This window comes from Dioscorea cayenensis, chromosome 11 (genome assembly GCF_009730915.1).
Source record: "Dioscorea cayenensis subsp. rotundata cultivar TDr96_F1 chromosome 11, TDr96_F1_v2_PseudoChromosome.rev07_lg8_w22 25.fasta, whole genome shotgun sequence".
In the NCBI taxonomy this organism is placed as follows: domain Eukaryota; kingdom Viridiplantae; phylum Streptophyta; class Magnoliopsida; order Dioscoreales; family Dioscoreaceae; genus Dioscorea; species Dioscorea cayenensis.
The window spans coordinates 3,524,674-3,550,862 of record NC_052481.1 but is presented as its reverse complement, the minus strand read 5'-3'; positions in this window follow the sequence as shown (position 1 = coordinate 3,550,862).

Here is a 26,189-nt window from a genome sequence, read left to right as displayed (position 1 = left end):
CTTCTGGACTGGCAACATCTTTTCAGCTTTAAAGAAAGAGTAAAGCTCTCCAACCTGGACCTGCTCTTTTCTTTGGAAGACCTCAAACAGGTTGTGTTTGACATGAGCGCTGATAAAACCCCAGGACCAGATGGCTTCCCAATCTTCTTCTTCTAAAAGCACTGGGACTTAGTGAAAGATTCCTTAATTTCCCTTTGCAATGATTTTTTGTAGGGAAGGCCAACCTTGAGCACATCAATTGGATACATATCACTTTGATTGCTAAAACTAATTCACCTGAAAAAGGTATCTGATTTTTGTCCTATCAGCCTAATAAATTCTTCCTGCAAAATTATCTCTAAAGTCCTTGCTTACAGGCTGAGGAATGTGATTAGTTCCCTGGTTGATAACTCTCAATCAACTTTCATTAAAGGCATATGCATTACAGATAATATTATTACTGCCTAAGAACTAATTTTTCACATCCAAAAAAAGAAGGTTCTTGGCTATGCTTTCAAAGTTGATTTTGCAAAAGCCTTCGATTCACTTGATTGGGATTTTCTATTCGATATTCTTGCAGCTCGAGGCTTTAGTCCCCTCTGGCTTTCTTGTATTTTTAACATTCTTCACACTTCCAAAGCTCGAGTTTTAGTGAATGGGGAACCTCATGGTTTTGTTCGTTGTAAATGAGGTTTGCGCCAAGGATACCCCCTCTCTCCTTTTCTGTTTGCACTTGATGCAAATACCCTAAGTGTAATGTTCACTCACGCACTTCATAACCGTATCTTATTGAATGTTCCCATTGGAACTTCATATAGCATTTGTCATCTCCAATACGCTGATGAACTTATCATCTTCTCGGTAGGAGGTCAAGATGACCTCCTCATTATATCCTGTACCTCTTTGAAGGTGCCTATGGTCTTACCATTAACTACAACAAGAGTTGTCTTTACTCCACTAATAATAGATTCCAACCCAGTGTTGACTCAGCTTCGATTCTCAGGTTGGTACCTCTGGTCTTACCATCAATTAGGGACTATCTTCAACTCAAGTACTTAGGAGTCCCGATCTTAGGAAGACACCCAAATGTGAAGATTGGATGAAATTAACATCGATGGTCAGAGCCAAACTTTCTTCTTGGAAAGTCACCTATCTCTCCCTCGGGGGTCGTCTCGATCTTCTTAACTCTGTCCTTTCCTTTATTCCCACTTACTGGATGTCTGCTTTCAGATTACCATCCTAAGTAATTAAAGAGATAGATAAAATCCGCAAAGATTTTCTTTGGAAAGGACTGGATCTTGGTTCAAAAGGTTTTCACTTGGTTGCTTGGGACAAATTATGTTGTCCTCGTAGCATGGGTGGTTGGGGCATCCTTAACCTTCATTCCTTTAATAATGCTCTACTTGCTAAATGGTGGTGGAAAGTCTTCACAGGCAATAAGGATGCTGGCCTAAAATTATTCACCTAAATTACCTTAGTAGAGGACCTCCTGGGCCTTTCTTCCATTCCCTGCCTCGAAACAAATCTTTCTTCTGGGCAGGCATCACCCAAATACTACCCGCTTTTAGAGCTTGTACCTCTAAAACTGTTCAAAATGGTGCTTTTACCTTTTTCTACTACGACAACTGGCTTGGTGGTTAAGCTCCAAAAGACCTGTGGCATGATCTCTTTAATGACTGTTTAGCACCCTAGACTACTATAAGACATTTTTCTTTGAATATGTACAATCGAGTGTCTCTCTTTCGTGAGACCTCCTCTAAAGCCCTTCTGGCCCTCCTGCAATCCTTTCCAGATTGTTTTTCTTCTCAGGAGGATATGTGCATTTGGACCTTAGAAAGAAAATGCTCTTTGTCGGTTCGATAGTTCTACAAATTCCTAGTTGATGGTGGAATGCGCACTTCACTCTATCCCACCTTCTAGAAAGTGGATTGCCCAAGCAAAGTTACACTTTTCTGTTGGCTTGCTAATGAAAACAAAATTCTAACTTTGTCCAATCTTGCAAAAAAAGGTTGCAACTTCCAAAATGCGACTAATACCTGTGTTCTGTGTTATAAAAATTCAAAAATAGTTGGCTATCTCCTGTTACATTGTGATTTTGCTTTTTGAATTTTGGATTTCTTCATGATTAATCTCAACTTTCAATCTCTTCCAAGTTCCCTTGAGCAGGTTTGGACCACTTGAATTCCTTCCATTGATGCGCACCTGTGCACCTTCTGGGATCTCCTTTCCAGAGTAATTTTCTGGAATATTTGGCTGGAAAGAAACAATAGCATTTTCAATCACACCTTCCTTTCAATAGCCTTGATTTTGTTTAAAATCTCTTATATGCTTCTTGACTTGTATTCTGCAACTAAAGACTTAACGCAACAAATCTCCAGTGATTCCATTCAGTCTGTCCAGCGCTTTCTCAACTTCCTGAGTACCAGATCAGCGAATCTCACCAGCAGCTTGGCTCACGCTCAGCTGCATGAGTGACCCTCCTTTGTTTGATTGAGCTGACCTTTGTCACCTCTTCGTGGACTTCGTCATCTCAGTCGCTGGCAGGGGGTCTTCGTCCGTGTGCTTTCAACAGTGTTTGTTTACTTTTATCTGTTGTGGTTCTAGGATTGTCACACAGCTAGTGTTGCACTATTTTTAACTTATTTGTCCTTGTTGTTTCTGGTTTTGGTTTTTATTTTCGTTTTCTTTTTTGTTTTTAGTTTTCTTGTGTTGTTTGTTCATTATTCGCTGTTTCAATTTTTTCAATAAATTTGTGGTTTATCCACCTTATTAAAAAAAGAAAAAAGAAAAATATGGCAAGCCACGTCACTGGAAACTTACCACATTAGTGCTATTGCCAATGTCAAGCATGTACTTAGCAAAGCCCTTTTTTCCCCTTTTTTCCATTGCTGATGCTCTAGCCCTTTTTACTTTCCAGCTAATATTTTGTAACCCTAAACTTCTCCCTATTTCTTATCATAGAAACATGGTGTCGAGCAAAGGAGTGAGTAGTAGCCCAGACAGTGGTCGTGCAAGTTTAAGTGGTGGCTAGAATGTTGGTGGGCAGGATAATCTAAAGTGAAATCAATTTGAAACTAGATGTTGGGATAGCATACCAACATACTTGTTACTTGAAAAAAGTGGTAAATACCCTTTAGCAGTTGAATTTTTATGTGATGCCATGCTTGATTTCCACATTCATGAACTTATAAACTATATATAGGTACTTGTATTAGCTTATTTGTAGAATTTGTATTATCTTATGCTTGTAAAAGTCTGTAAGTGCACATATCTTACTGATTTACCTCTAATATCAGCTCTTCCTTTTTAAATTATGACATATATATATATATGATTTCATGATGTAGGTTGGGCCAATTGCTTAATATTTCAATGCTCGTCTTAATCATGTAGTTTTGGTCTGATATCTTCACTTGATTATTTTATTTATTTATTTATTTATTTGTGGGAAAGAGCTACATAGTAGCTGAATTTATTGAAGCACAAAAGACTCATGAAAACAAACAGAGGAAAGACACACAAACCAGGAGGACAGAACTACACTATAAAGCAAATTAGAACAAAACACCAAAACAACTAGGACAAGAGTTAATAAAAACCTGAAGAGTATATAGCATACATAAGCCACCGAGGGAGATCCAGTCCTTTTTCGATTTTGCCAAAATGAGTAGCTAGATTGCTAAGAAAGGCAGGGACTTACACAAGCCTCACGGAGCAAGTGAGGACGGGGCCTGTGCGGACATGGGCACTAGGACCACCCGTACACAACCACTACTCACACTCCCAGAAATGTGTCCTCACCCATGACTAGAACTCTCACCACTTGTGAAGGGTTCTAATGGGGACCCGACTACTAATAAACCACTTGGTCGTTAGTGAAGGGTTCTAATAAGGGAGATCTAGGCCTTGATGAAAAAGAGAAAGGCAATGCGCTGAATGACCATGAGAAGCTAATTTATCAGCAAGAAAGTTCCAACGCCTAGGAATAACTAAAATATCAAGGTCCAGATTTTCAATGAACCAACTGATTCTCTAAATGATTCAAGTCTCGCGCCAAAAAATAGCACCATCGAAATCAGTAACTGAAACTTTAACCTCCAGGCAATCGGTAAAAATGGTGTGGATATTGTCACTCCATCTTCGCGTAGCTTCTAAACCAAAATCTAACGCCATTAGTTCGGCTTTTAAGATTGAGTCTGCCTCCATGCATTTACACCCTGCAAGGAGAAAGACTCTTTTAGAGGAGATAATAGCAAAACCAAGACCTCCCTTCTTCGTAGCTTCATTCCAACCTGCATCCAAAAAGATATAGTTATACTGAGAACAAGGATTAAAAGTATTTCTAATGAAGGTTCTTAGATTGAAATCTCTAGCTTTGTGGAATTCCAAGACATGTCTCACGCCCAAATTGGCAATTCGATGAGGCTCAAAGTGTTCTTGGCGGAAGATAAAGTTACAACGACATTTTCAAATGTGCCAAAGAGAAGCTGCAATAATAGAGGCTCTCCAAAGATCAATTATAGTTGAGATATTTTGAATCCAAATTCCAACAGAGGTGATGGATCTTGGCTTTAACTGGTGTCCAGTGATCTCCTTTATTACATTCCAAATTGCTTAAGTTTTACAACAGTTTTCAAATAAGTGAGGAATGTTCTCCGCACTCAAACCGCAAAGTCCACAGGTCATATCATGGCTAACATTCACATTATGAAGAAACACTGGAGTTTTAACTTTGCAATGTAGAAAACACCACAAGAATTGCTTTGGAGGCAACCAAAAGATTCTAGATGTCTTTCTAACCAACCCAATTATCATGAAACCCCTTACTGTGAATGAGCTGCTAATAAATAGTAGAGATAATGGTGTGACCATTAGGATGATAATCCCAGATCTAACGGTTTTTTTCAGCACAAATTGGAGGAGAATTAAGAGCCGGTGAGGCCAAATGAATGCTAAGCAGATTAGAAATTTGAATAAAATTCCAATTGGAATTAAGAATTAGATCTGCAATAGCAAAGTCATTATCAACATAATCCACATTAAGAAAAGTAGGTCTGAGAGAAATAGGGACTTCAAAGCACCACGGGTCTTTCAGAAAAGACACCATGAGAGGATTGTCTTCCCTAATCCTAAGATGAGGCCTAATATGATCTAAATATTGGCAAAATCCACGAAAAAACCATGATCACTTTGGCATAGTTGAAAAATTACAAGGGTGAATAAGTGGGTACTTGAGATATGCAATGTCGATCTAGTAAAAACTGTTGTTGTTCAAATAATTAAAGATATGTTTAGAAAAGCAAGCATGCCTACAAATTCTAAGGTCCCTAACTCCAAGCCCCCCTCAGATTTTGGTAATATAACAGTTAACCAATTAATAACAGGGATGCCACTACCATATCCACTGTAGACCAGAGAAATTTCCTAGCAGCTTTTGCAATATGGTCCAAAACTGAATCAGGGATGGGATAAACATTAATCAAGTAGCTAGGCAGAGCCATAAGGGTACTGTTAATAAGAATAATATTATCAGCCTGAGAAATGTGTTGATTACCACAAAAGTTTATAAGATTTTCAATCTTGGAAATCTTCTTATTGAAGTTTGAAATGTTAAACCTCTTAGGATAAATGGTTGCACCCAGGTAAGTCAAGGGAAACTCCTCTATCCTAAAATTAAGGATTGAATTAATTCTGTTAGCCACATTCTTATTGAGCTAAACATGAAAATACACAGCCGATTTAGAATTATTAGGTTTCTGGCCAGAGATCAGATGGTAAAATTGAGACAAGTCTTAATGCATCTAGCCACCTTCCTGCTGACCATAGAAACTAAAATTAAGTCATCTGCATACATCAAGTGATTGAAATTGTGGACCATTCTCTTATCAAAGCTTGGGATTAAATCAAGACAAAGAGCATGATTAAGGAAATTGGTCAGATTTTGAGTTACAAGAATGAACATATACGAGGAAAGAGGATCCCCTTGCCTAATAACCCAGGAAAATGAGATAAAATTAGTTGGAGAGCCATTAATTAATAGAGCAAAAGAAGCATTAGAAATACAAGCTTTAATCTAAGCTATCCAAATAGTAGAAAATCCCATTTTAGCTAGGGTGGCAAGAATAACTTCCCAACTGACTGAATCATAGTCTTTTTCGATGTTAACCTTAATAACCATCCTAGGTGGTTCTTTGGAGTTATTATTAAGGGAGTGCACAACTTCCTGGATCATGATAATGTGATTGGCAGAGGTGCCACCCTTAACAAAGCCAACTTGTTCTTTACCAATTAACTTGGGAAGACCAATTGAAAGTCTGTCGGCTAAAATCTTTGAAATGATTTTATAGCAGACGTTGCAAAGCACAATAGGACGGAAATCGGCAACATGCTTTGAATTAGGGATCTTAGGAATAAGAGCCATGAAAGTTTGACACTAAGATTTTGGAAAATTAGCGTATTTAATGAAATAATTAATAGCGTGAAACAAATGAGTCTCTAAATCATTCCAAAAAATTTGTAAAATTCCATGTTAAAACCATCAAGCCCCAGACTCTTTCCATTAGGTAAGGACATCAGAGTACTGTGAATCTCATTTTTAGTAACTGGCCTGGTTAGAAGAATACAATATGCTGAGGAGATTTTTGGAAGATCAGTAGGAAGCAGATCAAGCAAACTGGAAAAGGAGGAATGATCACTCTTTGTCCAAACACCAGAGAAATGGTTGAGGAAAATAGACTCAATATTATTCCTATCAGTATACACTAAACCACTTGAATCAGTAATACTAAAGATGGAGTTCTTGTAGCGATTGGCACGAGCACAAGTGTGAAAAAAATTGGTGTTAAGATCACCATTATAAACCCAAAGCATCCTAGACTTTTGAGCTCATCTGATACAGTTTTGTTTAAGAAGAGAGTTATAATTCTCATGCAAAGAATGAGGCTCAGAAGAATTGTTGATGGCATGATTAGTAAAAGAGGTAACCTAACACATGTCTTTAGATTCAACCACTTTAATCCTAGCTTCCAGGTTGAGAATGTCTCTACCCAAGGAAGAGAGACCAGAAGATCTCCAATTAAGCAAAAAATGGCGGGATCTACACATAAGGTGGGTAAAAGCATGGAGTAGGGAAGAATGAGGTTTAAAATTTAGAGTAGATCTAACAACTTAGTGACAATTAAGATAATCAAGCCAAAAGTTTTCAAAACAAAAGACTCTATGGAAATGAGATTCTTAATTCTAATAGATAAGACTAATTGAGCATGATCAGAGGAAATCCGCGCCAAATGAAAATGAGATAAAAATCAAAAAATGAAAGCCAAGAGGAGATCACTAGACATCTATCTAAATGGACAAACCATCTTCCCTTGCCAGACCAGCCATTGCACCAGGTGAAGTCAGGAGCATGTAGTGGATGTCCAGCAAAGCATTTTTGGTAATAAACTCATTGAAAAACTTAGACTTACCAGTGTAATAAAGGAAGTTGCCTCCCTTATGCTTATTAGCAAATTGAATAGCATTGAAATCACCCAAAATAAGGAGAGGAAAAATTACAGAAGATAAGTGAGAGAGTTCCCTCCATAAAGTCCGTTGCACATCAATCGATTGCCCATTATAGATAACTGACAAGATCCAAATGTTAGCTGGTTTGGAAGAGATTACCAGGTGAAAGGCCTAACGTGAGCAGACTATAGGAGTAGCAAGGGCGAAGAATTTCCTCCAGAGAATAAGAATGGCTCTAGAGAAGCCTTGAGAGGTGATGCGGGCCGTATTGAGGAGATGGCATGCGCGTTCATGCGGAAGTGGGACTCGAAGTAATAAGGGTATTTTAGTAATTCACCGGGTGGTGGAGTTTTTGGATTTCTTGGGCCTAGTCTGATGGGAAACGGGCCAACGGACACAAGTCACCAACTCGTGAGTCATGCATGATTTCGGCCAAATTCCATCGTTTAGGCCTCGAAAACCCTGATTTTGCTATTTTTAGTAATAATTGATTTCGCTATTCCTTTGGCTAGAAATCTCTGATTTGTAAGCCGTTTATGGCGTTAGCGTTTATTTTGTTAACTCTTTTATTTCTTGCAGTTATTTGAAAATTTACCATTTTTGGTATATTTTCGAATTATCTCCGTTTATGGATTATTTTCATATCTTTGATTTTTTTTCTATTTAATGTAAGCCTATGGGCGAGAGTATGATTAGTTTTGTAATAGCTATTCTCTTGAGTAATAAAATTTACTCTCTTTTTTTCCAATTCCTGGCTATCGTTGATCAACAGGTTTGGAAGACTTGTACTGGGTATTCATGAGCGAATCAACAGTTCGAGTATACCGCTGCATCAAGAGGGAATCGTGGCCCAGCTCCAAAACTTGCAAAAATTGAGAATATGGGTTTATTAGCTCTGGTCTCAACTAAAGCAATTATTTGTGGGTTATAATCCTTGATAAGCTATTTGATATGGAGCAGAGTGGCAGAGCTCATCAACCCCCTATAGTTCCAGCAAATGAAGTTTGTTTGCATCATGGAAAACTATTAAATAAAAGAAACCAATAGCTACGTAAAAGCATAGAAATGATAAAAGAGGATAAGTCTGAGGATAATAGGAAGCCACTCAAGCATCCAAATGTCCTTTCTTATGGGCACCATCCTGTTGTTCAGAACCTCTACGGGTGATACCTCCCCTGCAGAGACCCACTTATACTTGGTTCATTGTCATCTCATCGTCGAGTTCCTCCATTGAATCAGCAATAAAATCATCATCTGACTCATCTTCGGACTCCATTTCTTCATCGGATCCACGCAATCTTGAAGTTCTAAGAGCTTATGCAACTTTCTCAGCAATTTGAGCGTGGTGTAGAAGATAGTCGTTCCTATGTTCTGGTTGTTCTATGGAAAAGAAAGTAAGAAGAAGCGGTCTACCCCTAAGAGCTGTGAGATCTTCTTCCATGGCTATAGTTTTGCCTTTCTCTTTTGCAGACTTAGACACTGCAAACCGTTGAAGAGGAGAAATCCATTGAGAGGATTCCATAGGGATGGAGCTATGTTTAATTAGATCGTTGCCTTTCAGAATGTTCAATTGGTGAGAAGACATGAGTGGACATGCCTTGACCATCGCCTTCACTTTACCCGATGGGTGAGGATTATCGCACACTCAGGGCCCTCAAAAGCTTTACCAGTAACTTCCACAATAATTACAACATTATTATTGGAATACATTTGAGACGCTGAAGGGATGCGTGAAAGACTGCCACTACACCTTCCCCTAAGAATGCTACCCCCTCGAATAGAGCGAAATGAAGCCACGTCGGACTGATTGGAAGTGTGATCTTTAGTGGACGGAAGGTGTTGTGGCACGTCCTGCTCACATGAGAGAGATCCCATTGAATCACCACAACCATTGTGGCCACCTAGGCCATGACGGGACCGACGCAGGGAATCCACCATCCATGATCCAAAGTCAGAGTCTGGCAAAGTAATTGTTGGATTTGTATAGGCCTCAAGACCAGGCTGCACAATTATATCCAAGACACCCAAAAGTTGAGATTCTCGTAGGCTAATTTGTAAACTCGAGCCAAGCTCAGGGTTCAATGATGGTGGCAAAGAGGACGTCGGGGGTCAGTTACAACTGGCCTCACCATAACCAATCAACCCGCACCGATAGTAAAACTTGGGGAACCGTTCCTATTGTATAACAATGAAGATTTATCATCATCCTCACTAAACCAAAATCCTCTCTTAAGAGGAACAGATAGATCAATCTCCACACGCAAGCGATATCTAGCTCTGTTAATATTTACAATTTGATCATCAACTTTAAGAACACATTCGATTCTCCCATCTATGTCTTCATGCATCTCATCTTCCCACCACTCAATAGGAAGATGGTGAATCTGCACCCAAATAGTTATGTTAGAAAGCTTCACAGTTACTGGTTGAAACTTCAGTTGCTAGGGGAAAAGCTGCAGAACAAGCCCATTGACGGACCAAGGTCCATCAAATAAAATGGATTGCATCACTTCATGAGATCCACAGTGAACTATGATAATAGCAAATGAAAATCGACAAGAACATGCAATTTTGCGTCACAAAACCCAAAATTAAGAAAACCAACTAGTGAAAGAGGAGAGATTTGAGTAAGTTGAAAAATTGAGTAAAATAGTGGCCTTAAGTGTATTGGCCCAATTTGCCAAAGTCCTATGTATAATAATAAAAAATCCTAAGATATAATTAAAAAGGCCTTAGTTTGACTACAAGTAGGAGTCCTAATTTGATTACAAGTTAGATTACTGACATGGGGAATCATAAAGGACTTATCTGAATACATACGGCTTTAATTACAAGTTGCGCAGATTAAACAAAATTCATATCACAAACGCTAACAATAAGTTGAAAAACTAAAAATTGAACATTAAATATTTATATCTTAAAAGTGATATATTCTAAAATCTTATGAAAAAAATTCTAGTGATATATGCTTGCAAATTATAAAATTGTAATAGTATATTATAATTTTTTTTTTAAAAAAAATGCAAATTAATTGTAAGAACCTTTGAAACGAATTTAGGTGGTGTTTGTTTCAATGGAATTTAGGCGGTCTTTTTGAATTCAGGTGTTTGTTTTGCAGTATTTCATTTTTCATAGGTTTTTGAAATGCCATGGATGAGGGATTTTGGTTTACTGTCAGTTTGATCGTAAACCCAAATCCAAGGATTTTATCATCACTGAAATCCCTCACGTGCTAAACACGTGAAGGATTCATGATTTCATCTGTAAAGGTGTGTATATCTCGCCCGACACTGTGCGCATGTTTATCACCTTCATCTTCACCACATTTATTGGATTCGACGCCATCGTTGCCACCAGCCACGCAGCGAAGCTCGCCACGACATGCGTCCATAGCCCGTCGATGATGGGTCTGCGATGCTGGAGGATTGTCTCCTTCGCCTGATCATACATCGCTAGATGTGGTGCAATCACAATCATCACCCAATTTACAGTCAGTGACAACCCCCCTGATCATGCCTTAAATCTTGATTTCCATCTTTATAAGACTCAAATTTCATCATGTGAAACCAAATCTGACCTTTCTCTTCCTACAAAGACTTCTGAATTAGAAGAAAACCTCTTGCACTTTCAACTTCTGATCCTGGACATAGACTTCCACCACTTCCCTCTCCAACTTCTCTGTCAGAATCCGTTCCCCACTGCACAAATCACACAAAACAAAAACTCAATTTCTCTAAGATTGAACTTGAAGAACAATAGCTCAAAGAGGAATTAGGGTTTAAGGAGCTTACAAGGGGAAGGGATGGATGAGATGGAAGGTATGACATGGAGGAGGAGATGGTGGTGTGTAAAGGGGCCAAGGTTCTCAGCAGCCCAGCGAACAGCAGTGTAGCTCTGACCACTGCAACTGACAGCCACCGCCACAATCGCTTCCTTCGGAGATGGACATTTAGCCATAATAATAAATAACAATAGAAATGGTCATCTAATAATCTTATAGTGAATAAAAAAATAATTTAATTATAAACAACAATATAGTTAATAATAATTTCCAATGATAAAAAAGATTTGTTGTTGGAGATGTAATAATAATTTCATGAGAATAAATACTTAATTTAATAATTAATAAATATTTTATAATAAAGTATTAGGTAATCTTATCTTGAGTAGTCTTACTCTCAAAATACATCAAACCAAACATTTGTTTTCTAAGTCTAGATTTACAAATCCTTCAAAACAAATATAAAATCTTATAATACAGTAATTCTAATTACATCCAATCAAACACAAGATTTGATTGTACTGTATTTTGAAAATCAAGTATTTTCAGTTACCTTATATCTAGAAATCCACTGCATTTAGAATTACATCCAACCAAACGCCACCTATGGTAATAAGGCCCATTTTCCCTTGCTTGTTACTTGGTTATCTTGGTCGTTTAGTCGTTTTCTCATTATCTTTGGTTTGGGGCATCTTGCCGAGTGTTTGACGATGTGTTTAGGGTTAAAAAGTGGTTTTCAGAGTGCACACGGTCGTGTTCAACCCGTGTCGGTCCCCCTAATTCTCTCAGGAGAATCCGGGCATTAAACCTTTGATTTCCGGCTTTGACATGCTCGTGTCAGTCCTGACACGTTCATGTCATGTGCTACAGTAATTTTGCCAAATAGCCTAAGAAAATCAATGGGATGGATACGGTCGTGTCCAGACCGTGTCCCACCTGAAAACTCGTGCGTTTATCTCTTTAAAGCCACATTTAAGCCCGTTACTTCACCTATTTTCCCTTAAAATCTTCCCATTCGCTTCTCCTCTCTTCCTCCACCATTCTTAGGGTTTAAGGGGTGATTTTGGAGGGATTTGTGGGCTCGTTCTTGGATCCTAAAGAGTGATCATCCATTGACTCAAGGTAAGCACTCTTCCATGCTTGTCCTTCCTTGTTCTTTGGATGAGTATAGCTAGGGTTTTATTGTGGATTCAAGTGGGAGCTTGATTCTTTCTCCTTTTCTTCCTCTTTGATGGAAAAACTTGAGAGGAGTATTGGTGTTGATTTGTAATACCTTGTTATCGAGAAATCCTTGAACTTTCTTCTTCCTTGATTTTGGGGTTACTATAGTACCGAACCAAAGTTGGTTTTTCTTGCTTTCCTTGCTAGTTTTAAGGGTTGTGAGAGATCTATTCTTGTTACTTCTTCTAGCTAGAGAGTTCAGAAAACCCTATAAGTAATCATTTCCCCATTTTGACACATTTTCCTTCATTTCAATTAAACTAGTTGTTGATGTTGTTCGGTTTGTTTAATTGCTTCTAGGCGGAGAAACTTCAAGCAAGGGGAAAGAGCCGGTGGAGAAGTAACACCGGAGATTTCTAGCTCACCAAGTTTGTGAGTGAGATTTATTAAATCATGGACTATGAATTATGCATGTTTTTTTTTTCCTAATGTTTAAGTTGGTTGCCTTTGAATGATAAACTCCTTCTTGCTAAACCTCCTTAAAAGTTTTACATGGGATTTAGAAAGCATGATGATTTATGATTTGGCTTACTTCATGATTATTGGTAAAAATCATAAATATAAATATATATATATATATATATATATATTGTTGCTGTGGTTTGAAAATTCTATGTTTTGGAATATATGTTTTGAACTGTGTATTTTAAAGAGAGTTGATGTTCTTCTCACGATGATCAAAAGGTTTTTGTGAATCAAATTGAATCTCATCATGATGATGACATATTTTAAGTGTATATGTTTTCAAAGAATACTCTTGTATGATTTTCTTGATGAAAATGGTTTCATTGAAATTGTTATAAGCAAGTTATCCACTCTTGGAGTAGGATTGGCATTTGTGAACACTTTCTGATCTCTCAGTGAGATTTATGCTTTCCTATTAATGTATATACTGAGCCTACAGGCTGGATTGTTATTTATTTGTTTGATGGTGACATGGGAGCCGAGCTCCAATACTTACTGCAGTAAGAAGTGGATGGTTTCCACGGGCTGACCTGTTTAGAGGTGGCGTGAAAAATCATCAAACCAGTTATGCCATTTCAGGTGGGAGTGTAGAGCCTAACTTGGATATAGTTGGGTTGTTCAGAGTCACCACACGAACTTCCCAGCGGCCAATGCCAAGATACGCGCATCTTGGTAGCTCCATGCCTAACCAAGGCCACGGTTAGCAATGGAGAGTTTTCGAGGTCATTTGGATACTATTGATTATTGTGAATTGTTGATTTTGTATTTCTAAGCATCTTGACATTTGAAGCTCTTGAAAAGTTGTGAATACTAAATTTTTGAATTGGAAATATATTCCTTGATGATATTAAAGGAATTGTTATTTTGCATTTTGTTGAGAAAGCTTATATTTTTAAAGTATCTTTATCCTTATAAAGAATTGAAATCATTTTTTTCCTTTATCTTATTTTCATTGAGCATGCTTGAGCTATAGTTCCATGTTTAGCCCCTCACTGAGTAACCTAGTTACTGACCCTCTCTTTCTTCTTCCCAGGTGATAGCACAGCGTAAGGGTGGAGGCGTGAAGTGCTTGGCAAGAGTTGTGTTTGTCTTCCCATTTTGAGTTGTGTATGTTGCTTATTCCTTGGCATGTATTATCAGGGATCCACTATGTGTTGTCGAACCCTATTACATCTTTCCTCATTTGAAATACTTTGATATGTCTATCTGGTTTATGTCACTCAGGAGATGGTATAATCTGTGTTTTTGGACTTGTTGTGGTTGTCCTTGTTATTGTTGTTACTCTTATTATAGTGTGGTTGTTTATACTTATTACCTTGGTGTCAATCCATTGAACACAGGTAAAATGATTGTTGTAAGTATTTATTGTGAAGTTTTTCCTTGTGATTATAGTGGTACTGTGCAGGGAACAGGTTAGCCTTACGAAGATCTAGGGTTGAGGCAGGTGTTTGACCTCCCCTGGGTTGTCGTGGCGGTATGTCATGTGTGGGACCCGCGGGACGGGGCATTACACCACCTTAGTTAAATGTCATTTTGATGTCCTCAAAGGGTGTGCATTGTTGTTGAAGATTCATTTAGCTCTTTGTATTGGGATTGCATGGACCTCTTTTGTCTCCTATGTCTTTTAAATATATGCATCTCTCTGGAGTGTTATGGGTTAGGTTGCTTTATCGTTGATCGAGCACCCTTCCTATTACTTGCACTAAAACTAGCTTATGACCCTACTTTAATTTGGATATCAATATGCTAAGCAGATCTTAGCCATGATGGATAATAAGTATGGCTCTTCCCGTTTAAGTCAAAATATCCAAAAATTCCACTCTCACTTATTTGAGCATCATTAAAATAAAATGTTAGATAATTGTTTGATTCATTTGTGAAAAGTAGTTTGAAGCATGTCGAGTATATTTTCCACCAAATTTTGAATAATTATCAATGACTTTATTTTTATTTTATTTTTTTAATTTAGTTTTAGTTTTTGAGTTTTATTAACAATACCATAATATGTATTATACTTATAATATGTATTATACTTTTGATAACATATATTTATAAAATACTAGATACTTGTTCTTGGATATTTTATACACACGTAATCCATATTGAGTAGACTTTGTCATTGTGAGAATTTTTAATTCATGAATTGTAAGGACTTATGCCACCACAAATTGAGACTAAAGCAAGTGTTGGCTGCGTAGCTAATTTGATGGAGGGAGAACAAGCCATCAGTAAAATATCACTTTTGAAGAGTTAAAATTCTAACTTTGTGTCAGGATCTACGAGAAAACGGACAATCTCAGGTAGATATCAATTTTATTTTTGTTGATAATCTTATCAAAAATTTCGATGAAAAATAAATACCAAAAATATATTAAATAAAAATGTTTTACGAGGATATGTAAATAAATATGAATAAACAAACTAACCACATAAAAACTAAAAGATTTTTAAATATTCAATATTTTAAAATCTTTATCTCATGGACAAAAAACATAAGCTACAATAGTTCTGTAATAACCATTTTTTTTTTTTTGCCATTACTGCAGCAGCCCGGTACTGTAGAAGCCATTACTGTAGATGTACGTTATTGTAGTAGCCCGAGATTAGAATATTAACCTTTTGTCTCCTCCAACTTCATCTCACATTCATGAGTTGCAAACCCTAGCCCTAAGATCTTTCTCCACCTTTGATTGTGGATGGTTATGGGTAAGTGAATCTTGGATTTTTCCTTAAATGTTTTTTTTGCAATTGTTGATCTTAACCCTAGATCTGGTCGCCATCTTTTTTTCTCTTTTGGTTTCTTCCTAGATCCTTTGAAGTAAGGAAAGGAAGAGATTTCAAGTGAGTGGGCTAACCTAATCCTTGTTGGTTTCTTTTAACTCTTACATGATATATTGGTTTAAGTCTTGTTTTGTCTTGTTAGAGTATCATACCAAGTTTAATTGGGAGATCTCCATGAATTTACTTAATGATTTTTATTTGATATTCGAGCCTTTGTTTATATATTTTGGCTCATTATTATTCTACTTGCCAAGATTCATTTTGTGTTGGATAACAAACACCATGCTTGATGTTAGTTTTGGTTGTGGAAATTGAAAACCTTTGTGAGTTAGATTCAATGTGATTTATGTGCAAGAATTTAGTGGATCTCATGTGTTAAATTGGGTGATTTTCCCATCTTGGGTGGAACAAAAATACTTGTAGAATGACTTATGTAAAGTTGTTGTATTCATGTATTATGCTAGAAGTGATTTGTGGAAAGTTAGTCATTGCATGCAATATGTTTGATGAAATGCTCTTGAGTATTAAAAATGAGCAATGACCAATTGATTGTTAGAATATGATGATATGAGTTAGGGATTTTTGGAGATGATGTTATGTGTGAGAGTTTTATATTAATGTTAATGGCGTGGGTATATATGCTTTTATGAGTTTTGTTTGAATTGTTATTTTAGATAGGTAGATTGGGGAAAGAAGACTTTAGTTTCCCTATATCCACATTTGGAATAGAAAATAGTCCTAGGTTTGTGAAATTGAAAAATTGGTGAGTTTACTTTGGTGTCAATGCATCTTTGTTATTGGAGAGGATTTGTGTATGTAAACTGGTCATTATTGGTTATGTTGGAACTCATGTTTGAATATTTGAATAATGAATGCCAAGTGTTTGACATAATACTTTGAGAATTAATTTATTTTAAGCAATGACCCTATTATTATGAGATTGCTGGGAAAAATGATGGTATTAATGAAGTGAAGGTTTGTGGTTAGAGGAATTTTATGGTTGTATAAATTTTGGATGAATGTTTAAACTCATACCTTTCAATTGATTGTGACACCTTTGAAAATGATATCTCATATCCTTGCATGACTTGAGTTAAGAGAGTTGGTTTAAGACTAGATGAATACATGTATCTTGATATTTGGAAATGACATTGAGTGGATGGAAATTGTGGCCAACATTCGGAGGTTATAGAGACAGAATTTGTGTAAGATTAAATTGTAGTGAATTTTTTAATCTATCTACCTGCCAGATTTCATATTTATTGGGCATATATTCTATGAGATACGATCCATTCAATTTGACATGTCCTGGAGGTACTTCTGTGCAGACCTGCAGATTTAGAGGCAAATTCCGGACTTATTAAGTGCATTATAGAAAATATTCCTTATCAGCTTAACTTTCAACCTACAAAATTTCAAGTTCATTGGATTTGTAGATTTTGAGTTATGATCTATTAAAGAGGGCATGTGCAGGATATTGTTTCTATGCAGAATTTTTCAGATTTAGAAGGATTTTTTGCACTCTTGGAGGCTGAATTTGGGAAAGAATTATACAAGTAAATGTCCAAAATTTCCCTAAGTTTGTTTTTGCAAAATATCTTTGCATTTGATAGTATGTTTTTGGAGTTATGTGTTATGGAATAAGACATGTTTAGAGGTGTTTTCATGCGGAGAGGTGTGGGATGTAATATAATAAGTTAAGTGTTTATCTTGCATTATACCTTGGCTTCTATGCGTTTTTAGGTTGCCAAGCATGGTTGCATGTAATCTAGTTTGGTAATGGGAATCTTGAGGTTATTTGTATTTGGAATTGTTGGAATTGTTGGATTTTACCAATCATGTAATTATGTGTTGGAGTGTGAATTTACTTGTTCTGTTATTTCCCTATTTTGCTCAGATTTAATCTCACTTATTTCTTTATTCAGTTATACAGTGGTTCTACTCTTGATTTTCGAGAGTGATTTGGTATGTATTAATGATTTGGTAATTTATTTACTAAATTATATACTTGATTTCTGTTTATCTACTTTCTCCCAAAGTGGGATTCTGAAATTCTGAAATTCTGTTTATTGGAATATCTGAGAAAAATTTGCGAACATTCGGTATATCGACTACAAGTTTGTTTGAATGTTTTAGTCTCTAAATAAACTTTACTTAACCCTGTTATTAGGGGTTAAATACTGACCTTGTCGACAAGAATTTCTGTAAAAATCAAGATTGCAATTTCATACTGTGTCCGTTCGGTGGTAAACGACAATCTGATACCCTGTTCATTTGGTAATAATAAACGGCCATCTGGTACCGTGTCCGTTCGGTAAAAATAAACGACCATCTGTTATCTATAGTAAATTTGGAGGGATTTTGTTTGAAATCATGTTTAGAAGTTTCTATATTTCCAAGATTTGTATTTATGGATTTCGTATTTAGTTAATGGCGATGTTGAGAAGTGTTTGCAAAGTTGTACATTAGAAACTTATGTTTACGTATTCATACTTGTACATGGTTTCTTACCTAACGTTTATTTACTTGTGGTTTTTACTGATGTTCTGGAAAGGTTTGAATAAACTTTTTTAGTATTTGAAGGTGTTCGAAAGTTTTCCACCTATTTTTCACCACCTCACTGAGTAATCTAGTTACTCAGTCTCTCTTCTCCTATCTTTTCAGGTACTGGACTCAGGTTATTGTGCTTAAGTCTGTTGATGTTCAGCCAGTGCTAGGATGGATCCAGTAGGGTTGTCGCTTTCTAGAAATTTTTCTGAAAATAATCTTTAATTCTTCTATATTATTGAATAATATTAAGTTGTAAAATACTTTTGTAACTTCATTGGTTTTATTTTTATCTTCTCTGAATCAGGTTCTGAGGCCTTACAGACTTATGGGGTCACACTCTGTGGCTCTACGGCCGTTTGTCCGCTTTCCAAGTACAACAAGGTCGTGTTCGGGGCGTGACAAGTTCTAATTTTAAATCTCAAATTTAATCCAAATCATAATTGGTTTCTTACACAAGTTCCATTAGAATTTGAGCACATTGGTTAATCATTAAACCCATGAAATTTGTCATCTCTATCTTCAAATATGGCTGGACATCAGTGACATTCTTCAATCTTGACGAATAATCTTTGAGCAACAAAAGAAACTCTCAAAAGTGAGGGGGTATTTGGCCGAGGATTGAAATAGGAATTATAATTCCTAGATTTTTGCACACCCTTAGACCTATCCATGGCCCGACCTGCAGGGTTCGGGCCAGGCCAATTTTATAATTAACAAAATTCAAGTTTGCCCAAGCCTGGCCTGGCCCAGTAATAGGGTTTTTAACTTTTACTAGAACATGCCCAAATTTTATGGCTTTTAACCAAGGCCGGCCCAAGGCTGTCAAAATAAGTTTTTTTTCATTAGATAATAAATAAGTTATAAAAAGAAGGTTAACAATAATATTAATTTGTAAATACTACCAAATATTATTCTACAAAATACATTAAAATTAAAATATCAAAATTTACATCTTTAATCAGTCACAACATCTAAAATTCAAACCAGTATAACCAATGACAATCAATAATAGTCAATAATGAGGCCAAGTAGACCATTTATTCATAGTTTATCTATCCAAAACATTAGTACATGCCTTAAATATACACACATACAATATATGAATATTTGATTTTATTAACATCTGAATTATATATATATATACAAAACTAATTAATAAATATATTATATACTTCAGACTGAGCCGAGCACGGCCTGGGCTTTAACAATAAAACCTAAACCTTGGCCGTTTTTTAAATGGGCTCTATATTTTTATCCAAGACCCGGTCATCGGGCCTCATATATTTGTTCAAGCCCTCCCAATTTTTGGGTGGACCTTGGGCTTGAGCGAGTAGCCCGGCCCTTGGACAGGTCTCTGGGCGAGTAATGAGATGGTATGGATAAGAGAATCACACTCCTCCCAAAAAAGTGAGAATGTTGATTACTTAGAAGTATATAAAATGACTAGTTTGTCCCTTAATGTTATCATTTATTTATTTATTTAAATAATAAACTATAGGGGTTTTTCAATATAACCCTAATTGTCAAAATAACTCATGTGAAATTTATCTTAGTCATTATCTAAGTGATAAATGAACTTTTTAAAAATATTAAAATAGTAGATTTTCAAAGACACTCTTCACTTTTAAAAAATAAAAAAAATATAATATTTTTGTTTTTTAAATAATTTTTAAGTTATTATTAATTTTATATTTTTTTAACCGCATTTATTTTAGAAAAATATGTTATTATTATTATTATTATTATTATTATTGTTGTTGTTGCTATTATTACTATTATTATTATTATTATTATTTATTTATTTATTTAACTTCTTGGTATTTAAGCCATTTTTTAAAATTATTATTATTAATATAATTATTTTTAAAAAAAATTACAAAAGTCAAATTTTTTTTAAAATCTTTTTAAGTTATTATTATTTTATTAAATGGTGATTATATTGGAATTACTATTACTATTACTATTACTATTACTATTATTATTATTATTATTATTATTATTATTATTTTGGTTGAATAACTTATTTGTAATTTGAACAACAATAATTGCATTCAAGTACAAAAAGAAATTAGTCAAATACATCCATTACTTTTTTTACATTACATATTTCTACCCCGTGTTGAACAACTAGTTCTATAATGCACGGTTGTTTACATAAAAAGCATAAATTATACGTAGTAGGATCAAGGTTACCATCCATATGCCTACATTTATGTCTAATCTAGATTGGCATGCAGTCCGTCAACCTGCAATCCGTCGTCCTATAGGTGGAATCATCTTTAGTCCAGACACAAGTTGCTAAAACAAATAGTTTTAAAAAATTTAGACCACAAATAGGTTTTAAATAAAATGCAAAAAATCGTATTTTAATAATATTAATAACAAGAACAACAACAACATATTCTTTTCAAAATAAATGTGGTTTAAAAAAAATAACTTTTAATAAATTAATTATGACTTAAAATTTATTTAAAAAGACAAAAATATTTTATTTTTGTGATTTTTTTAAAAAGAAGGTCATGAAAAAAAGCTAATATCTTAGTATTTTTAAGAAGTTCACTCATCACGTAGCGATGAATAGGCTTGATGTGATGTTTTGAGCCCATGTTAGAAAATAAATTTTAAATAGGGTTATTTTGACAATTACAAAAAAACAAGGATTATATTTGAAAAAAAAAACCCTTAATTATAATAATTGAAAGTAGTTAATATTTGGAACGAATCATGTAATTAAAAAAAATACTACTATTATAATTAAATTGGACAAAAATTCAAATAAATTATATAATTTAAATATTTAATTATAATAATCAAGGGAGAGCTATATTCAAAATATAACTATGATATTTGTTATGCCAAACACAGCAATAATATGAAGAAAAACAAAAAAAAATAGTAGCACACAGAGATTTACGTGGTTCGGTCTATATGACATACGTCCACGGGCAGGGAGATAGAGATTTCTTATTCTTCTCTTTTGAGGAAAAAACTCATACTGATGATACAGATAAAAAACCCTATATATATATATATCCAAATTAAAATAAAATAATATAACCCATAATGGATCAGTCTGTTGGGCAGGCCCAAGCCTAAAGCCCACCACAGATTTTCATTGAAATCTCTAATTTAGGGTTAGGGTCGAGTCATAATTTGGATAGGGTTACAATCACAATCAATTTCAAATTCAAGGCATCTCAACAAATCTCCACCTTGACTTGAATTTTCCCATGCATCAAAAACCAAGAACATCCCCCTGCCATCCACGCCCCGAAGGGCCTCACGCTGTGCGGATATTCACCAAGTCCAAGCTATGCTTGAACATTTCTGTAGGTAAAGGCTTTGTCAACATATCTGCTTGATTGTTTGCTGTGGCTATTTTCTCTATGGAGAGCCGTTTGTCTTCAATAACATCCTGAATGAAGTTCAACCTGACATCAATATGCTTTGATCTTTCATGATAGACTGGATTCTTCACCAAGCTAAATGCACTCTGACTATCACAATAAATAATTGGTCTCTACACATTCAAGCCCAAACTATCAACAAGACCATGCACCCACATGCCTTCCTTCACCCCTTCTGTCAGTGACATGTATTCTGCTTCAGTGGTAGACAAAGCAACTGTAGACTGAAGTGTTGCTTTCCAACTGATGGCACACCCAAATAAGGTAAAAATATAGCAAGTCAAAGATCTCCTCTTAATAAGGTCTCCACCATAGTCAAAATCTGTATAGCCAACAAGACCACCTGTACAACCATCAGTACCATAAACTAAGCAAATATCACTTGTACCTTTCAAATATCGCATAATCCATTTAACTGCCTCCCAATGAGCCTTCCCTAGATTACTCATAAACCTACTTACCACACTAACTGCATGAGCCAAATCTGGCCTAGTACATACCATTCCAAACATCAAGCTACCAACAGCATTCGAATAAGGGACTCTACTCATGTAATCCCTCTCATCATTTGTACTAGGTAAGGTACTACCATCAAATTTAAAGTGTGATGCCAAAGGAGTACTAACTAACTTTGAGTGTTCCATTTGAAAAGACTGCAACAACTTTTCAATATACTTCTATTGTGAAACATATAATAGTCCTGCTTTCATGTCTCTCCAAATCTCCATACCCAACATCTTTTTGGCTGCACCTAAATTTTCATTTCAAACTCATTGCTCAATAATGCCTTCAAACTATCAATTTCAACTTTATTCTTAGCTGCAATCAACATGTCATCCACATATGGCAACAAATATATAAAAGAACCATCTAGAAGCTTTCTAGAGTAAACACAATTATCATACTCATTACGCACAAAATCATGAGAAACCATGAATGCATCAAACCTTTTATACCACTGCCTCGGGGACTGCTTCAACCCATACAGTGATCTTTTCAGCAAACATATACGGTCTTCCTTTCTTGAAATAAGAAATCCCTCTGGTTGTGATATATAAATCTGTTCCTCCAGATTCCCATGTAAAAAAGCTGTTTTGACATCAAACTGTTCTAACTCCAAATCAAAAGCACTTACAATGGCTAGAAGAACCCGAATTGTTTTGTGCTTCACAACTGGTGAGAATACTTCATGATAATCAATTCCCTCCTTCTGTGAGAAACCCTTTGCCATAAGCCTTGCTTTGAACCTTTCTGGTTCAACTCCAGGAATCCCTTCTTTCTTCTTGAACACCCATTTGCATCCCACTGGTTTTACATCCTTTGGTAATGGAACTAGTTCCCAGGTTTTGTTCTTTCCTAGAGATTGTATCTCCTCATTCATGGTAATTAACCATTCTGATGCTTCTCTACTCTGCACTGCCTCTATATATGACCTCGGTTCATCAGAATCAATATGTTCTCCTACTGCCAAGGCATAAGCAATAGAGTTAGTATTAACAATATTGACATAATCTGCATACCTCAAAGGCTTTCTAATTTCCCTTCTTGGTCTCCTTGCTGCTATACTCTGTGATTCAACAGTTTCTTCTATTTCTTTTTGAGCTTCAATCTCAAACTCCACCTTCTTGTTAGCACCCTGATCTTTATTACCTGCAACATTATCAAGCTCCTTTCTCTGGCTAAACATAGCAGATTTATCAAAAGTAACATCTTTGCTAATGATAAATTTTGGAGTTCTATCTTTTTCAGTACACCACAATCTATATCCTTTAACTCCAACAGCATACCCTAGAAATATGCATTTCATTGCCCTTGGCTCAAGTTTACCATCATTCACATGAGCATATGCAGAACAACCAAATATACACAAACCAGAATAATCAGAGGGTTTACCAGACCATACCTCTTGAAGAGTCTTCAAATCAATTGTAGTTGATGGAGATCTATTCACCAGATAACAAGCAGTGTTAACTGCTTCGGCCCAAAATTGCTTAGAGAGGCCAGCACTTAATCGTATGCATCGAGCACGCTGTAACAGTGTTTGGTTCATGCGTTCTGCAACTCCATTCTGCTATGGTGTATATCGTACAGTGTGGTGCCTCACTATACCTTCTTTCTTGCAGAACTCATCAAATGGTTTATTACAAAATTCTAAGTCATTATCTGTTCTGAGTGCCTTGACTTGTTTGCCTGTCCGCTTTTCAACCATAGTTTTCCACTCCTTGAACCTCCCAAACACCTCATCCTTTGATCTTAGAAAATATACCCAGACCTTTCTAGAATAATCATCAATGAAAGTAATGAAGTACCTGCATCTGCCATGAGACTCAACTGGAGAGGGACCCCACAAATCTGAATGAATATAATCAAGAATACTAGTTGAAGTGTGCTTTCCAAAACTGAATTTCACCCTGTGTTGGTTTACCATAACACAAGTCTCACAAAATTTTAGTTTCCCAGTTTATGCACCACCCAACAATCCTTGTTTGCTCAGCACTGCAAGCCCTTTCTCACTCATGTGACCCAGTCTGTAATGCCATAATTCTGTTCTATCATCATGCTGCTCCGAGGAATGAGATATAGCCACTGTTCCCATCACTGAACTGCCCATCAATAAGTAAATACCATGCTACAATCTACCCTTCATCACTACCAGAGCGCCCTTAGAAACTCTCAACTATTCACCATCACCAGAGAAACTGTACCCCTGTTTTGCTAGAGTACCAATAGCAATCAAGTTCTTGCGTAGACCAGGAACATACCATGCATCAAATGTTCTGACTATTCCATCATACATCTTAATCTGCACAGAACCAATGCCTTCAACACTAAGTTCCTCATCATCACCCAAATGCACACTGTCTTTCCAATCCTTGAAAGAAGTGAACAATTCCTTTGAGAATGTCATATGATAAGATGCACCAGTGTCCAAGACCCAAGTATTTGCAGAACCTGAAATACTGACAGTCAAAACATCACTTCCCACGCCTTCATCAGAACTATCCACTGTTACATCATCATTATCTTGCATCACTGTAATTCCTTTCTGCACTATAGATGCACTAGCATTACTACTTGATTCTTTATTCTTATTTCCCTTCTTCCTCTGTGGGCAATCTTTCCTCAAGTGACCTTTTCTTTACAGAAAAAACAACGTAATCCTCCAGGTCTCGATTTGGAACGTGATTTTCCCCTGTTCCTACCATCCCGTTCCTTGATCCTACCTCTGCTAACAATCAAATCTGCTTCTACACCATCTTCTTTGGAACCAGAAACCTTCCGCTTCAATTCCTTAGATTGCATAACATCCTTCACATCACTAACAGAAATACTGTCTCTACCATATAGCATAGTATCAACAAAATTCTCATATGAATTTGGCAAGGAACATAAGAGGATGATAGCTTGATCCTCATCATCAATTTTAACACTAACACCTTGTAGATCTAGAATAATCCGGTTAAAATTGTCAAGATGATCTTTCACCTGCATATTCTCTGTCATCTGAAAGGTATACAAACGCTGCTTTTGATACAACCGGTTAGTTAGGGATTTCTTCTGAAACTTGCTTTCCAGCTTCTTCCATAATCCTACCGTAGTCGTTTCATCAATGACCTCTCCCAAGACTTCATCAGTTAGACTCAAAAGAATAGCACTATGAGCCTTTGCCAAAATCTCTGCCTTCTCCTCCACCTTCATCTTCGCTGGTAATTTTCCTTTTCCTTCCAATGCTGTCGTACATCCCTGCTGAACCAAAATCGTCTTCATCTTGATCTTCCACAAAGTGAAATCATTCGATCCATTGAACTTCTCAATTTCAAATTTATGAGAGGTCATCCTTTCAGCAAATCCAGAAACCCTAAATTCGAAGTTGAATTCAAGGGACCTTGCTCTGATACCTCTTGTTATGCCAAACACAGCAATAATATGAAGAAAAAAAAAATAGTAGCACACAGAGATTTACGTGGTTCGGTCTATATAACCTACGTCCACGGGCAGGGAGATAGAGATTTCTTATTCTTCTCTTTTGAGGAAAAAAACTCATACTGATGATACAGATAAAAAACTCTATATATATCCAAATTAAAATAAAACAATGTAACCCATAATGGATCAGTCTGTTGGGCACGCCCAAGCCAAAAGCCCACCACAGATTTTCATTGAAATCTCTAATTTAGGGTTAATAAATTAGGGTCGAGTCATAATTTGGATAAGGTTACAATCACAATCAATTTCAAATTCAAGACATCTCAACAATATTTAATATTTAAATAATACTTAATTATGGTATTTTCGTAACTAATTATTTTATGCGAATATCATTTATTTATTTATATAATTAATTATAGTAATTAAATAGACTATTGCTGAAGTAAATTTTATAAATTATCTCTTCAATCCAACAAAATATTCATTAATATACCCTTGCATTCCTTCATTTCCATTAACATTCCTACCTATTGTCCTTTTGCATTAAAAAAAAAAGGACATTCCTATCGTCC